This window comes from Mirounga angustirostris, unplaced genomic scaffold, assembly GCF_029215605.1.
Source record: "Mirounga angustirostris isolate CCGP_5_RB_7025 unplaced genomic scaffold, mMirAng1.0.hap1 SCAF_8, whole genome shotgun sequence".
NCBI classification, from domain to species: Eukaryota; Metazoa; Chordata; class Mammalia; order Carnivora; family Phocidae; genus Mirounga; species Mirounga angustirostris.
In genome coordinates this window covers 4,289,734-4,306,686 of record NW_026991716.1, presented here as the reverse complement: position 1 = coordinate 4,306,686, position 16,953 = coordinate 4,289,734, and the positions used below count along the sequence as shown (strand labels likewise).

The 16,953-nt window shown below is 44.5% G+C and overlaps 1 protein-coding gene across 12 annotated transcripts in view; it reads right to left on the bottom strand.

Moving 5' to 3' along the window:
* The window catches only part of KIAA0319 (KIAA0319 ortholog), a 98,609-nt gene extending 84,353 nt beyond the window's left edge, over positions 1-14,256 (bottom strand). For all 12 annotated transcript variants that reach the window (XM_054505702.2, XM_045866291.3, XM_045866293.3 and 9 more), the window contains exon 1: positions 14,115-14,256. The gene's annotated coding sequence lies outside the window, so the exon portion shown is untranslated. The remainder of the gene's footprint in view (positions 1-14,114) is intronic.
* Between the last annotated feature and the right edge of the window lie 2,697 nt (positions 14,257-16,953).

The window sequence follows — 16,953 nt, the reverse complement described above, 5'->3', positions numbered from 1 at the left end:
TGTAAAATCTGTACAGTGAAAACTACAAAGTATATTAAAGAAATTAAAGAAGACTTAAATGAATGGAAAGATAACCTATTTTATGGTTTGGAGTACTGAACATGATTAAGACAGCAATATTCCCCAAACACAATTCCTGTCAAAATCATGACTGTCTTTTTTGCAGAAATTGATTATAACATTCATACAGAAATACAAGGTACCCAGAATAGCCACAAAAATCTGGGGGAAAAAAAGAACAAGGTTGAAGGAGTCACACTTCCCAATTTCAAAACTTACTACAAAGCTACAGTAATTAGGACTATATGGCGTATGGGCATAAAGACAGACAAATAGATTAATGGGATAGAATTGAAAATCCAGAAATAAACCTTTACATTTCTGGTCAGCTAATATTCAACAAAGGTGGAACAATTCAATAAGGAAAGAATAGTTTTGGGGCACCTAGATGGCTCAGTCATTAAGCTTTTGCCTTTGGCTCAGGTCATGATCCCAGGGTCCTGGGATCGAGCCCCACATCGGGCTACATGCTCAGCAGGATGCCTGCTTCTCCCTCTCCCGCTCCCCCTGCTTGTGTTCCCTCTCTCGCTGTGTCTCTCTCTGTCAAATAAATAGATAAAATCTTACCAAAGAAAAAAAAAACTTAAAAAAAAAGAGGTATGGGGCACCTGGGTGGCTCAGATGGTTAAGCGTCTGCCTTCGGCTCAGGTCATGATCCCAGGGTCCTGGGATCGAGCCCCGCATCGGGCTCCCCGCTCCGCAGGAAGCCTGCTTCTCCCTCTCCTGCTCCCCCTGCTTGTGTTCCCTCTCTTGCTGTGTCTCTCTCTGTCAAATAAATAAATAAAAGCTTAAAAAAAAAAAAAAAAAGGAAAGAATAGTTTTTTCCATAAATAGTGCTGGGAAAACTGGATAGCCACAAGCAAAAGAATGAAGTTGGACCCCTACCTCACACCACATACAAAAATTAACTTGAAATGAATCAAAGGCCAAAATTATAAAAGTGAAACCTATAAAACTCTTGGAAAAGAGATATATGTATCTTTGTGATCTTGGATTAGGCAACGGTTTCTTAGGTATGGCACCAAAGGCACATATAACAAAAAGAAAACTAGACAAAATAGACTTCACTAAACTTCTAAACATTCGTGTTTCAAACCATGCTATCGAGAACATGAACACACAACTGACAGATGGCAGGAAATATTTACGGACCATATATTTCATAAAGGACTTCTACTCAGAATTACAACTTGACAATAAAAAGACAAATAGCCCAGTTAAAAAAAAAATGTGTGCAGGATCTGAATAGACAATCTCCAAAGAAGATACACAATTGACCAAAGAGCACATGAAAAGATGCTCAACATTATCAGTCATTAGAGAAATGCAAACCCAAATTACAATGAGATACCCTTTCACACCCACCAAGATGGGTATCATCAAGTATCTCTAATAAACAAGTCTGGAAGATGTGAAGAGATTGGAGGCCTTGTACATTGCTGGCAGGGATTTAACATGGTACGGCGTCTCAGGAGAACAGTCTGGGCCCTTCCTCAAATGGTTAAGCAGAGTTACTAACTCCATTCCTAGGTATGGAGTTGGAAATACATGTCCACACAAAAACCTGTACGGGAATGTTCACAGTAGCCAGAAAGCAGAAATAACCCAAATGTGCACCAACTTAAGAATGGATAAACAGGGGTACATGGGTGACTCAGTCGGTTCAGCAGCTGACTCTTGGTTTTGGCTTAGGTCATGATCTCAGGGTCATGAGATTTGAGTCCCACGTGGGGCTCTGCACTCAGCATGGAGTCTGCTCCAGATTCTCTCTCTCTCTCCGTCTGCCCCTCCCCCTGCTCGCAGGCGCACTCTCTTAGACAAATAGAATCTTAAAAAAAGAATGGATAAACACAATGTGGATTATAGCGGTATATCCATACAATGGAATGTTGCTGGCAATGAAGAGACGAGGTCGTACTACAACAGGGATGATCCTAACAACACTGCGTCAAGTGAAAAAAGCCTCATACATGTTGTATGATCCTATTTATATGAAGTGTCCAGAATAGGCGAATCCATAAAAATAGAGAGTAAATTAGTGGTGCCAGGGACTGACAGGAAGGACTGCTTAATGGGTATGAGGTGAAGAAGATTTCTGAAATTAGATAGGGTGAGGTGTGTATATCTGTGAATATACTAAAAACTACTTAATTATATAAAAGACTGAATTTTGTGGTATGTAAATTATATCTCAATACAGCTGTTATTTAAAAGAAAGTGCATTGGGGGCACCGGGTGGCTCAGTCAGTTAAGTGTCCGCTGTTGGCTCAGGTCATGATCCGGGTGGCCTGGGACCGCAGAGTCAGGGTCCCAGCTCAGCAGAGAGCCTGCTTCTCCCTCTCCCTCTGCCACTCTCCCATGCTTGTGCTCTCTTTCTGTCAAATAAATAAATACGATCTCTAAAAAAAATAAAAATTTTAAGTGTATTGAGCACCTACATATGCAAGGCAGTATTCTAGGTTCTTCCCTTGAGGAGCTTATATTCCAGTGGGAGGCCCAGATAAAGTGTGTCCCGAGATACATAAAGAGTTTGCAGGTTTGACTGTGCAATTAGTCTTGGTAAATCATGCAGAATTATAGAGACAAAGAAAGGTTCTAGGAGGAAAAAAAAGAGGTTCTAGGAGGCTTCTAAGATATGAGTTCTGATTTTCAGGAAGGCAATAAAGGGGATTTCTAGAAATTGCAGATTGAGATCTGGATGCCAACCTCCAGGACACTGTAGAGTGAGACACTGAACAGATCATTCATGAGCACTTCAGAAAGGAAGCAACGACCAATTCCTAAGTGTGGTCTTTCAAAGAGTAGGACAGGCGAACCGAACTCGACTGTTTTTCTCTTCCTTCTACTTTTCTGCTCTAAATTTTCTATAATGATAACAGTAACATATCTTTAGTGACAAAAGAGGACTTTCTCTTCTTTTTAGTTGGCTATTGTTGGGATGGTGTCAGAGAGAAAAAATGCTATAAGCATGACAGGCTGTGTGACAAGATACCCTCTGTATGCGGTGGAGAAAGGCACCATGAGAGATCACTGACAGCTGGGGGTAGTGATTTCCTGCTCAAAATTTCTGCTGAGGATTTAGAGCTCAGTCATAGCCATGGATGGAACCACAGTGAGAATAAATTGGGAGGGAGGGTGGTCAGGTCTGGGTGAACGTATTTATTTCCCTCCCACTTTCCCTCCTGCCTTCCTTCCTTCCTAAACAGATCAGGATGAAGGAATGAATGATACAGGGAGGGGTCGGTCCACAGCAAAGAGCCTTCCTAAGTCATGAGCCGTGGCCCTGGCAGAATTAAGAAACCAACCGGATGGGGCGCCTGGGTGGCTCAGTCGTTAAGCGTCTGCCTTCGGCTCAGGTCATGATCCCAGAGTCCTGGGATCGAGCCTGGCATCGGGCTCCCTGCTCAGCAGGGAATCTGCTTCTCCCTCTCCCTCTGTCTCTCCCCCAGCTTGTGCTCTCTCTCTGTGTCAAATTTAAAAAAATTTACATAAAATTATCTGAAAAACTATTAGTTAGTACCCACAAATGATCTGGAAGAGGAACATTTAATTGTGTGGGTCATTTATATTCATTATTCAAAAAGTATTAAAGACTACAAATAACAGCATAAAAGTTCACCAGAAGAGTGGGAAAAAAACATGTAGTGCTAGACAGCATCAGCAACGACTGTAGAACATAAGCAATGAAAATATGTAAATAAGTCAGTGGAGTTTTGCCTTTATAAAGTCTAACTTGTTCTAGAGGAAGCACTGGTTGGAACTGTCATGTATTTTCACTTTTTATTTTTTTACTTTCAATGCAATAATTTTTCAAAGCAACCCTCTGTTTTCCTGTCTCCTAGCCTCGAAGTTCTCTTTAAATTGCTTTAATTTCAATACGTCGTATTTGATTCATACAAAAGTCATGAAACGTAAAATCATCCTGCAGGTTGTTATTAAAAGCCTGGACAAGGTCCAAAATGCCTTCCCCATTTCTATGTCCCCATTAGGTACTCATCAAAGTATGTATTTATTTGATATGATCCTTGCATTTTACTGTCTGTGTTTGTTTCCTGGGCTGCTATAACAAAGTCCAACAAACTAGTTGCCTTAAAGCAAGAGAAATCCATCCTGTCACAGTTCTAGAGGACAGAAGTCCACGATCGAGGTGTCAGTGGGGCCGTGCTCCCTCGGAGCCTGGGCACAGCCCTTCCCGGTGCTGCCTGGCAGTCCCTCCCATCCCTCGGCTTGTGGAGACAGCCCTCTGGCTCTGCCTCTGCCGTCCCGTGGTGTCCTCCCCGTGTGCCTCTATGTCCACACCTCCCTCTTCTTACAAGCCCATCAGTCCTATGGATTACGGCCCACATTGCTGACCTCGTCTTAACTCGATGACATCTGCAAAGGCTCTGTTTCCAAATAAGGTCGCATTCCACAGGTAGAGAGGTCAGGACTTCACCCTATCTTTGGGTGGGGGGGGGTGGGGGGCGGGAGACAGTCCAACCTGGAACACCATCCTTTGTACTTTTCAAAAGATGGGCTTTCTGGAATTTGCCCCCTTATCCTAACCCATGGAGTACCAAGAACAGAGAGCATTTTCCAAGTGTAGGGGGGGAAAAAAGCCAAATATCTTACGGTGAGAAGAAAGAGTAATTCTGGCCATCGGATACTAGGGGTTTTCTTTCATCTCTGCAGGCCAACTGACAACCAAGGTGGCATCCATGACGAAGGAGCTCGGAACATGTGAAACATCTGTTCCAGAACATGGATCCTTTGTCCCTGAGCTAAAATTTTGATCCAGGGGCGCCTGGGTGGCTCAGTTAAGTGTCTGCCTTCAGCTCAGGTCATGATCCCAGGGTCCTGGGATCGAGCCCAGTATCAGGCTCCCTGCTCTGTGGGAAGCCTGCTTCTCCCTCTCCCACTCCCCCTGCTTGTGTTCCCTCTCTTGTTATGTTTCTATCTGTCAAATAAATAAATAAAATCTTTAAAATAATAATAATAATAGAAGTCCAATGCACTAAAAAAATAAAAACCAAAAAATAATAATAATAAAAATAAAATTTTTGATCCAGGGGATAAGTATGATTTTTAAAAATTACATACTGCAAAACCCCGAAGAGGTATACCCTAGAACTGGCTTTTCTTGGTTGTATGTGTGTCCGTCAGCTCTCCCCGGACGGAGCCTTTAAACAGCATAACAAAAATGTACACTGAAAAAGTTATAATCAAATCATACTAACGAATGACTATTTTCTTCTGTTAGGTTCTCCTTCCATTTATTCAATATGTGTACATTTACGTTACCAAAACTATCATCTGAGGTTAATACAGTTCTTATTTTCACTTACTCGTCTGTCAGAAAAATGACTCTTCATTGTTACATTCTGCATAACTATTCTTTTTTTGTTATTTTGCAACGGTTCCACTGAGGTGATTACTATAATTTACTTCACCATCTCCTTACTGTTCAACAATTAACAGTTTTGTTTCTGATTTTTTACTTATATAGATAATGCTGGAGTGAAATGCTTCTGCAGGCTCAGAAAAAAAGCCAGTCGCAGGTCTCCTGCCTGAGGGAAAGGAAAACTGCGCCAAGGGGCCTCATCTTAGAGACCCGCGTGCATCTGCTGACCAGCATCTTCCTGCAGGCTCAGGCTGTACCAATCGCTTGTCCCTTGTGCGGTTTACTGACTAACAAAGCTAAGGCGGCAAACTCCTGCTTTTCAGAACTAGCAAGCTCAAACAACACAGGGCTGCGTTTCTATTTCCACTTAGCCACTGAGGCTGCCCAGGATGTTCTCTTCTTTCTACGATGCCTCCTCCAGGACTTCGCGGTCACTATGACAAAAACTGTCTGTGGAGGCAGCCTTCGACCTCAGGGGTGACGGTGGGCCAGGGGTACATCATCTAAACATCTCGGATTCAAGGAGTCAAATAAACAGCAGAGCTAGAAAGGAACTTGGCGATTTCCTGCTCATTTGGGGCGTGACTGGATAAAGCAGGTAAAAGAACAGTTCAAAGGACACATAGACAACATTTAGAGATAGGGTATACGCTGGGAGGAAGAAAGCTAAAAAGACAGTTACACTTAAATTTATTTGTGCATCGATCGGCCAACTGCTAGAGTAAATATTTTACCATCTTTTCTAAACTGCTGCAAAATTAAGACACTGCCTCTCGGCCCTCACACCGTAAATAACGCCACTTTTATATTCCTGGAGACACTGCTCCTATATTTAGAAGAAAAACTACAGCAGGTAAAACCTTGAGTGTACATCATGGGCTTTAAATAATCTCCCTAATGATGGGAATAGCTCAGTTTTCAATTGGCTCAGCACTTTTATTTCTCCCTAAATTCAATTCTTACCTAATGGGGTCATCACTGCTACCTAAGTAAATGCTTTGTCCCGTGCTATAATAATTAAATTAGCACCTCTCGAACACCCGGCAAGGGCAGGCCGGCGAGTGGGCAGGGAAGCCCCATCAGTGCTAGGTGATAGCCAGGTCCCGGGGCTCAGAGCTTGGTGTGTCAATGAAAGCGAATCCGCTTTGTGTCAAATTCTGAACACAGCTGGTGATTACTGTAGGGCCCAAGGGTGGGCTGCCCCCAAATGTGCCACTCTGTCATATTGATTATCCTGAATAAAAGCTACTTAAAAGACAGCCTGCACAACCAGGACACGCAGACCTTTCTCCATCTCCCGTGTGAAAGGCACCCTCCCTGTACCAGGAGGTGAGGAGACATCCTTAGCACCAGAGATGGGCAGTTTAGAGCCTAGAAGGCTGCATTAACACCTCTTGTTACTGTTTACTAATTTACCACCCCAGCCCAAATTCTGTTTAGAATTCCTCACTAATCAAAGCTTCCAAAGTTAAGTTTTCTTTGTCCTATCCATTTCTCAAAGATTTATTGTCTCTTTGTCTAAAATGTATAAAAACTGCCTGCCTTGGTCATTTCTTTAGGTCTCAGTTTCATCATTGGGCCTCCATGTACACATGTAATAAAACTTGGATTTTTTTTCCTCCTGTTAATCTGTCTCTTGTCAATTTAATTTTTAGTCCAGCTGGAAGATCTTGAAGGGTAGAGAAGAATTTTTCCTTCTCTTTGTTACTAAACTTCTGAATCTGGCAAGCCATTCATCAATTCGGAGACTGTTCAGTCTTTCAATTCTATTTATCAGCAGGCCTATGATCAGCTAGCCAAATAAAGTTTTCCTTTAGAATTTAACTTCTTGGCATTAAGTAAATAATTTGTTCACTTATTCCCTATGGTAGCAAAGGGAAAAAAAGTAGAATATTGTCAGCTATTAATCTATCCTAATTTTTTTTTTAAAGATTTTATTTATTCATTTGAGACACAGAGATACAGAGAGAGAGCATGAGCAGGGAGAGAGGCAGAGGGAGAAGCAGGCTCCCCACTGAGCCAGGAGCCCGATGCGGGGCTCGATCCCAGGACCCTAGGATCATGACCTGAGCCGAAGGCAGACGCTCAGCCGTCTAAGCCACCCAGGTGCCCCTTAATCTATCCTTCTAACAACAAGGAAATAAATGGTTTGTAATATTTATCATCACCATCATCAATATAACAGCCATTCATAATAGTGCTTATATTCACAAGGTAATTTTACATACTTCATATCATCTGAGCCTCCCCATAACAATCTGAGAGGTAAGAGATTGTGATCCTCAACAGGTGCGCAGAGTATTCTGTCTGAAGTGGCCGAAGTTCCGTGGCTCACCACTCAGGAGTCAGTTTCCAATTTCTCCAAAATGAGCTTCGAAGTTTTCAACGGGTAGGGAACATCCTCGCCGGCAAACGAAGGAGATGGAAGGAGATCTAGACAGCATGTGCAACTAGGGGCCGAGCCAAGAACGTAAAAACTTGGCAATGTTTCAGCACCATATCCTACGCTCTAACTTTCTCCCCTGGAAGCTGATAAAGTAAAGTAAGTTCTAGGAAATCTGTGCCAGTCAACACAGAGGATTCCCCAGGACTTCACTGGCAACAGAGGTAATGCCTTACAAGTACAGTGTAAAATGACGCCCTATTAGGAGATCAGATTTAAGGGAAACACAATCCAGCCAGTGTTGGGTTTTAAACATAGGAAGGGCAGTGCTGTGGAATGGGGAGTGAGCAGATTCTGTGGGGCCCCCAGGGGCAGATCAGGGAACAAGGGGGAGAAAATACAGGCCGAGAAAAAGGACCGACCCCCAGCCCCCATTTGTCGGCTTTCTAAGAATCCGGTGAAATGGTGAGATGTTTCCTCGTCATCAAATCCACCGCATTAATGAAAGAAACACAGACATTAGGGTTAGTATGACCAGGCCGGTGACGACCGACTAGCAAACTTCTTAGAAGTAGGTGCATCCCTGCGCAGCAGACAAATACACAGCTTGACAGGCACGAATGCTGAGAGCCTGTTCCCAGGCGTGGCCCGAAGCATGACAAAGATGTGCAAGGCTCAGTCTCTTTTTCAACACAATTACAAAGACCGTACTGAGAGACATGACCGAAGAGATGAGTAAGTGGGGATGAGATGTGGTTGAAAGACGACAGGGCGTGAGGTTCACAAAGAAACGGAGTATGAATTAAAACTCAGCAGAATGCTGTCAAGTACTTAATAGGATTCATTTGTAAAAAAAATAAAGAGGCAAAACTATATAAGGATATTTGGGGAATTAGAAGAAAAAGCAAAGGTAGATTCTAATACTCATTATAGAACAAAAACTATCTAAAATATAAGAACTAAAATGACATTTCATTATGGCTTACTCTATAACAAACTAGGAGCAAAAAAAAAAAATAACCCCAAACAAACAAAAAAACCCAAAACAAAACAAAAAAACAACCCAAAAACAATGGGATGGCAATTATGACATAATAAATACTATCATGACAACTATATGTTACTCATGAGGAGGAAGATTTACCAGAATGTTCAAAAGACTAACAAAATAATTAATGCCAATAGTGAAAAAAAAATGAAGGAGAAGGAGGGAAAACAATCTGGTTTCAAATGCAGGGGCAAAAAAGTAAGTTGGGACAGTTAAGGAATTAGACACTATGAAAGACAAGGCAAAATATTCAAAATATTCAAAAGTATTCAAGTTCCACGGAATTCAAAAGTGTTCTCCCAACGGCATTAATTTAACACCTGTTCTGAATGAACTCGGCGCTAAATGCTGGGAATACAGAAACAAGGCGGGTTTGCCGGGGACTGGCCTGGCCGACCAGCATGGGGACCCTCCTTCCAACAGAGGAATGGCCAGGCAGGACACAACACACGCACACTCCCCGTAATACACACTGCTACAAGCCACGTGAGTTCTAGAACACGAGGTCTTGTTTTATCTGCGGCAGTCTCTTTTTCTGGGGGACAGTCCGTGCTCTAGAGAAGTGGTAATCCACAAAGGATGATAAAAGATGTACAAGTAATCTTACCAGACCTGCCAAAACCAAAGAAGGAGCATCACAGCAAAGACTAAGGCACAAGGTTGACTGTGGCCCTGCGTGCAGTCAGGAAAATAGTCAGGTAGACGAACTGTAATCAGCAAGGGTGACAGGCAAATTCTAAGGCGGCCTCGTGACACTCATCCAGGGGCGCTGCTCCCGGGATTATGTTAGGATTCCCGGCAAAGATAATTTTGCAGATATAATGAAGGTTACTAATCAGTTGGCTCGAAGACAGGGAGACTGTCGGAATAATCCGAACCTATCATCAGAGCCCTTTAAAAGAGTTCTCTCCCTCTGCTAACAGAAAGGGAAGTCAGAGAGAAGATACGGAGCATGACAGAAACATTCTGTTGCTGGGCCTGATGATGAAGGGAGCGATCTGGAAAGAACCTGAGAGCTGCCTCTAGGAGCTGAGAGCCAGGGCTGGGACAGCTGTCAGGGAAGGGGCTCTCGGTCCTAGAGGTGCAAGGCATGGGCTTCTGCCAAGAGCCTGAATGAGCTGGGAGCACAGTCGTCCCCACAGCCTCCAGAGGAGAAGGCGCTCAGCAGATAAGGTGATGTGGGTCTAGGGAGACCCTCATTCATGCTAATACATGGGTGTTGTTTTAAGCCCCTGAGTTTGTGGCATTTTGTCCTGCAACAATAGCAAACTGTTACAGCAAGAAAGACGGTGGACATCCACTGACATCATGAAATACTACGGAGAGCCTCACAGACGCCACCACAGCCTAGAGAGACCAATGAACAGGGGCCAGAAGAAAGCAGAAGCATCCCATGGTGAGATGTAAAGCAACCGGGACTGCCCGGGCATGCCTCTTCACAGGGACTCTGTGTTGGGAGTTTTAGCTCTGTTCCCTTCCAAATGACCTTGGTAGAATTACGTTAGCTGTTGGAAAGGACCTTCCCAGGACCTTCCATATCCAGGCTAACTGGAGTATATGCATATACAACAACAACAAACCTTTTTTATTAACACATGGATAAACTTCTAGGCAGAAGCAATGCAAAATCTGTCTCTTTCTCTAAAATAAATAAATGAATCTTAAAAAAAAAAAAAGGGAGAATGGTCAACTGAGTGGAAGAAGACTAGGATAATAAGGTCAAAAAGTTTCTTCAGATTTGGGAAGAGCGGGTTCAGCATAAGTGGATAGAAAAGCCCAATGCAAGAGGGGGAAGACTAGCTAGTCAGCAGAGACGCATAAACACATATGACAGGGACTGGGGATCTCAGTCCTATAACGAGAGAGGTCTTTTACTCCAACAAAACGTGAGGCATGTGACATCTAGAATTTGGAGGTTTTGTAGCTTTAGGACAAGGAGGTTGAAGATACTGAACTAACAAAATATTTCAACCTCCTGATAAATACAAATACACTTGAGAGAGATGATAAAGATAATAGTTCTTTTAAAGGTAAGACATCTTCAGAAGCTGTTCTGAAAAAATTTTAAAGAAAGACAAGTACGTTCTATTGACCAGAAGACAGTGCGGTTATACATCGTCTACTTCGGTTTAATGACAAAAGCCAAAAAAATGGTAAGGTATGCTGATAGTCACAATCCTAGAACAGTAGGATCATCATCATCCTAGAAAGGTACAACCTCCTCACCTCATGAAGAAACATACTGCAAAATGTAATACATAAAATTTGTGGGTGGCAACACCGGAGTCAATTTGTTAATTTCCCCTTGATTCTCATAATTCTGGTGCTTTAAATTATGGCATGGAACAACGCCATCTTTAAAAATTCGTGTTGAGGTCTGAATTACGCCCTTACTCTAGCTATACTGCTTAAATTAAACAGATGTTTACTAGAATCCCTTGCTCTTTTTGAACTTGCGGAAAAGAATGTGCAGCTGGTTGGACATCGAAAAACCTTCCAACAGCTAACATAATTCTACCAAGGTCATTTGGAGGGAACAGAGCTAAAACTCCAACACTGTATCTTTATCTACCTGTGTATTATTTCTTTAAGAAGCTTTGCTCTGAAACTCAAGCATCCATTGTTAAAAGACTCTGAAATATGACGCAAAAGTAGATGTTATTTTGGCCTAAGCCTTTTTACTGCTTAGCGGAAATAAAATAATTTCTCACTATTGAATTCACATGAATAGTGTCTAAAAATACAGATTTAAAAAAAACAAACAGAACAAGAACCTACTAATTACTCTAGGCCTACTAAAACAAAACTCCCTCCTTCCTTGTGGTATTACTTATTTGGAATCACATGCCTTTAAGATTGTGATTATATTTAGCCCTGTTGTTTTGTTGTTATAACAATACTGCAAAGAAAAATTATGCATTTTATGATGGTTTGACACTATCAGTCAGAACAAGCTTTTGTCACATCAAAATAATTCTTAGTGCCAAGTTATTCTGAAGACAGAAAATACTTCCTAAAAAGAAAACTTATTTCAAGAATGATAATAACTTTTATCGATGTGTTACTGCATGCCAGGCAGTGAGCAAAGTGCTCCTATCAGTACTACTTTATTTAATTCTTAGAGGAATTCTATTAAGTAGGTCCTATTATTACCCCCATTTTACAGATAAAGAAACTGAAGCTCAGAGGGATTAGGGAATTTGCCAAATGTGACACAGCCATAAAGTGGCAGGTCCACGACCAAACCCAGGCCACCTGACCTGGCAATCTACATCAACTGTCCCCCAACGTGAAAGAGTCGTGCCTCGCTCTACATATTTATTTAAAGAGAATGCGTCTTCCCTGCTTGGCTAGAAAAAAATTAAGTCAAGAAAATTTGACAGCAAATCCATTCTTTTACATTAAGAAGTTACTGAAGCTCTCTTTTGACTACTTTTAATACGTAAAGATTTTGGCTGAATTATTTTTGTTTTGCTGAAAGAAAATTAAGGCCCCTCATGGCAAGGTGTGATTAGTCTACTGTGGTTCTAAAAAGTCTTGCTATGTGTTCACATCTCTTTCTCAAATTACAGAGGAATTCATCTTTCTCTATGACTCCTACATCTGTGACTGAATTGATTATCTCCAGTTTTCCTCGTTTATATGAGAAGTGATCTAAAATAATAAAAACAGAATAAAATACTGTATTTGCCGTAACTTCAGTGGTCTCCATGATTGTGGTCTTCTTACCACAAACAGTTTGAAGTGTTCAGACAGTGAACATGCATTTCAGGAATAAAGGAATAAATACCAAGGTTCACCTCAGAAATCCTTATTTTTGGAGAAGGAGGGCTGTCTGCAATTTGCTTTTTCTATTACCAAAAACATCATTCAACTTTTTTACGTAAGCACTCTTTAAACCAATAACATTTAACCCACAAACAAAAATGTTCGGATAGGGCGCCTGGGTGGCTCAGTCGTTGTGTCTGCCTTTGGCTCAGGTCATGATCCCGGGGTCCTGAGATCGAGCCCCGCATCGGGCTCCCTGCTCTGCGGGAAGCCTGCTTCTCCCTCTCCCACTCCCCCTGCTTGTGTTCCCTCTCTCTCTCTGTCTCTCTCTCTGTCAAATAAATAAATAAAATCTTAAAAAAAAAAAAAAAGTTCGGATAAAGAAACCAACAACAAAAATGGACATGAGTATGTGTATCATATTCTTTGCTCTTCCCATATAATTAAGAGAAAGGATGATGGAAAGAATGGGGACTCTCCTAATGTCAGTCCGATGCTCTTGATTAATAGTATCTTTTTTTTTTTAAAGATTTTATTTATTTATTTGATACAAAGAGAATGAGAGACAGAGAGCATGAGAGGGGGGAGGGGCAGAGGGCGAAGCAGACCCCCGCCGAGCAGGGAGCCCGATGCGGGGCTCGATCCCAGGACCCCAGGATCATGACCTGAGCCGAAGGCAGACGCTTAGCGACTGAGCCACCCAGGCACCCCATCAGACAATTTTTTTTTTAAGATTTAATTTATTTGAGAGAGAGAGAATGAGAGACAGAGAGCACGAGAGGGAAGAGGGAAGGGGGCAGAGGGGGAAGCAGACCCCCCGCCGAGCAGGGAGCCCGATGCGGGGCTCGATCCCAGGACCCCAGGATCATGACCTGAGCCGAAGGCAGACGCTTAGCGACTGAGCCACCCAGGCACCCCATCAGACAATTTTTTTTTTAAGATTTAATTTATTTGAGAGAGAGAGAATGAGAGACAGAGAGCACGAGAGGGAAGAGGGAAGGGGGCAGAGGGGGAAGCAGACCCCCCGCCGAGCAGGGAGCCCGATGCGGGGCTCGATCCCGGGACCCCAGGATCATGACCCCAGCCGAAGGGTCCACCGACTGAGCCACCCAGGCGCCCCTGATGAACAGTATCTGGATCAACAGCCATTCCGTGGAGCAAGTTCAGAGGGCAAGGGAGGTTTAAGCTTCGGATGACGGGGAGGGACAGAGTCAAAGGGAATCCAGCAGATGACAGCAAATCTCACGTAACTGCTACTGAACGCAGTTTAAAGCGCGCGATTCCCGGGGCCGGGCACAGACCCCACCCTGCTCGGACGCCGCCCAGCCGCGCCGCAGCCGGGGACGGCGCTTGCCCGGCGCCCCGCGGGGCCTGCGGGAACTGCCCCCCCGGCCTCAGGGCGCCGGGACCCCGCCTTCCGCGCGGCCTGGGCCCCGCCGCCCTCGCCTCGCACCGCCCGGCGCGCCGAGCCTCACCTGCCCGCGCCCGCCGGCCTGGCGCGCCCACACAGCCGCTCGCACGCGCCGCCGCCTCACGGGAGGGGCCGCCGCGCCGCGGGCCGCCCACGGCAGAGCGCCGGGGCAGCGACTCCGGTCCAAACGCGGCACCCGGGAGGCGACCGCGGCGCGCTGACCTGCAGCGGCGACGGCGAGCCCGGCGGCCGCGCCCAGCAGCAGGCTCCGCGCGACGACGGCGCCGCCGCTCGGGCCCCGCCCGGCCGCCGCGGCAGCTCCCGCGGGAGCCGGGGCAGCGCGCGCCCGTGACGCAGCGCCCGTTCGCCGCGCGGTCGCCGCGGCGACGCGCGCGCACGCGCCCCCAGCGAGGGGCGGGCCGCGGCCCCCGCCCAGCTGCGGCTCCCAGGCGCGGGGCACTAGCGGAAGGCTTCCGGGAGGGCGGGCGGCCTGGGTGCCCACCCCTCCTCCTTCGCCATGATCCTAGGCGGCCAGGGGGACGAGCCCCCGTCCATATGCCCGGGCCAGAGGGGTTCGAGGAAGCCAAGAGCGCACCACCTGGGTTAAAGACCCTTCGCGAATGTGTCCCCGAAGGGAAGGTACCCCACATGCACAGGCCCCGCTCCTCCCGCGGGAGCCTCTTTGGGCCCCACTGTGTCTTGAGCACCTGCTACTTTCTGATTTAGGTTTGCCGGTGCTGGATGGGGTCCCGTCAACTCCATGCGTTGAGTTAACTGGGTGCCCAGCGTATTTAGACTGCATTTGCGTCTACGGGAAGGTGATGATCTGAACCACAGGAAAGTCACGAGGAAGCCTCTTTCTTGCATTTATTCTGTTTTCTTACCATAAAGATGCTCAAGCATCTAGGTATGGTAACATAGGGCAGAAAAAGAAGCCAGGGCACTCCTCGAGCATTCCTCGCGCATTCCCATGCCTGGGAAGCATACAGCACGGAGCCTCACAGACCCGGTGCGCAAGCCCCTGCTAGGCTTCTCGATGGCTGCAGATAGGCCTTGGACGACTTACATAATCTTGCTAAACCTGTTTCCTCAATTATAAAATGGAGATAATAGCACTCATATAGGACGATTGTGGGAACTAAATAATGAACACTGAAAGAAAAACCTGTCCAGGACTGAAAGAATGGAAATCAGATTGGACCAAAAAGAAAAAAACCCTGCCATTGATCAGGCTGGGAAGACACAGATGAAGCCAGAAGCAAGTTAAGAGGAAATACTGTTTCTCCCAAAGTCATGCAATCAGGATGACTTCCCCAGATGTCAGAAGAACCTTCCTCTTAAACTCACACCATAAATGACTTAACAATCCTCTCTGTAAGTGACTATTGCTTTCTTACCCCAGACGCCCCCCTTGCTTTGCTATTCCCACCCAGACTGGCGATGCCCGGTTGCTACGCTCTCCTCTGCTCATGAAAGAACCCAATCTCTAGTTAACCCCTTTATTTTCCAATCTGCCTCTGAAACAATAACCCAAGACCGTCACAGAATCCTTCAGTGGGAACCCACACCTTACAAAAGGTACTTCCCTTTCTCCTCTCACCTGGCATTCCACAATATCCTGAGTGCCCTCTCACTGCACCAACAAATCTGACTTAAGACAACAGGCTTGTTCCCAAGGATCTTTAATACACGTGAGCTTAGCCCAGAATGTTCAACTTTTAACATTTTTTAAATCAGTGCCATTACAATGAATACCTATTTTGATACACATATAAATTTAGAATCTATTTTGGTACTGCATGAAAATGTTAGTCTGCCTCCCTAGGACACTAATGCTAGGACCCTATCCACTTCTCATCCGCATTTAATGGGCATTTTTTGAGCTCTTGCTACATGCCAGAGACTATAATAAATATTAAGGGTAAAAGTATGTATCTTTAATATAGCTTTTCTGACTTTGTCTGCTCTTGTTTATATGCTGTTGGCTGGGGTATTTGTCTTACCAAACTGTACAAGAAAGACCGGAATTACTCTATTTTGAAGGTGGGAGAAACTGAGGTCTAGCAAGCTTCAAGTATATTCCACACCAGGCGCAAAGAGGTGTTTAGCCTATTGAAATAAATACAAGATTCTGAGTTGGCATTTCCCCAACGGAAGTAAGGTACTCAGAGCTACTATACTGGAAAAATTTGAGAGCCAAAGTAAAAAAAATTCAAGATATTGAAAATTAGTAGGTTCTTAATTCTTGCATTTGTTGGGAATGGTTTAGGGGTGCCTGTCGGTTGAGCGTTCCACTCTTGATCTCAGCTCAGGTCTCCACCTCAGGGTTGGGAGTTCAAGCCCCTCATGGAACTCCATGCTGGGTGTGGAGCCTACTTTAAAAAAAATTAACTTGTGGGGCAAATGGCTGGCCCAGTCAGAGGAGTGTGCAACTCTTGATCTCAGGATCGTGAGTTCAAGCCCCACATTGGGTATAGAGATTATTTAAAAATAAGTAAGTAAACTTTTTTAAAAAGTGATTTAATTGTTCCTATGGACATCAGTCAAAAATGATTTCTTAGAAATTTGTCATTATAAACAGTAAATGGGAAAGTATTTCACTTGAATGCTCTGAGTCATATAAAAAAATGATGCTCCTGGGGCGCCTTGGTGGCTCAGTCGGTTAAGCGTCTGCCTTCAGCTCAGGTCATGATCTCAGGGTCCTGGGATTGAGCCGCATGTCGGGCTCCCTGCTCAGTGGGAGCCTGCTTCTCCCTCTCCTCCCCGCTTGTGCTCTCTCTCACTAGCTGTCACTATCTCTCTCAAATAAATAAATAAAATCTTAAAAAAAAAGAAATGCTTTCAAGGTTTTCAAACAATTTGATAATTATTTAATCTAATACACAGTACTATATATTCTATTT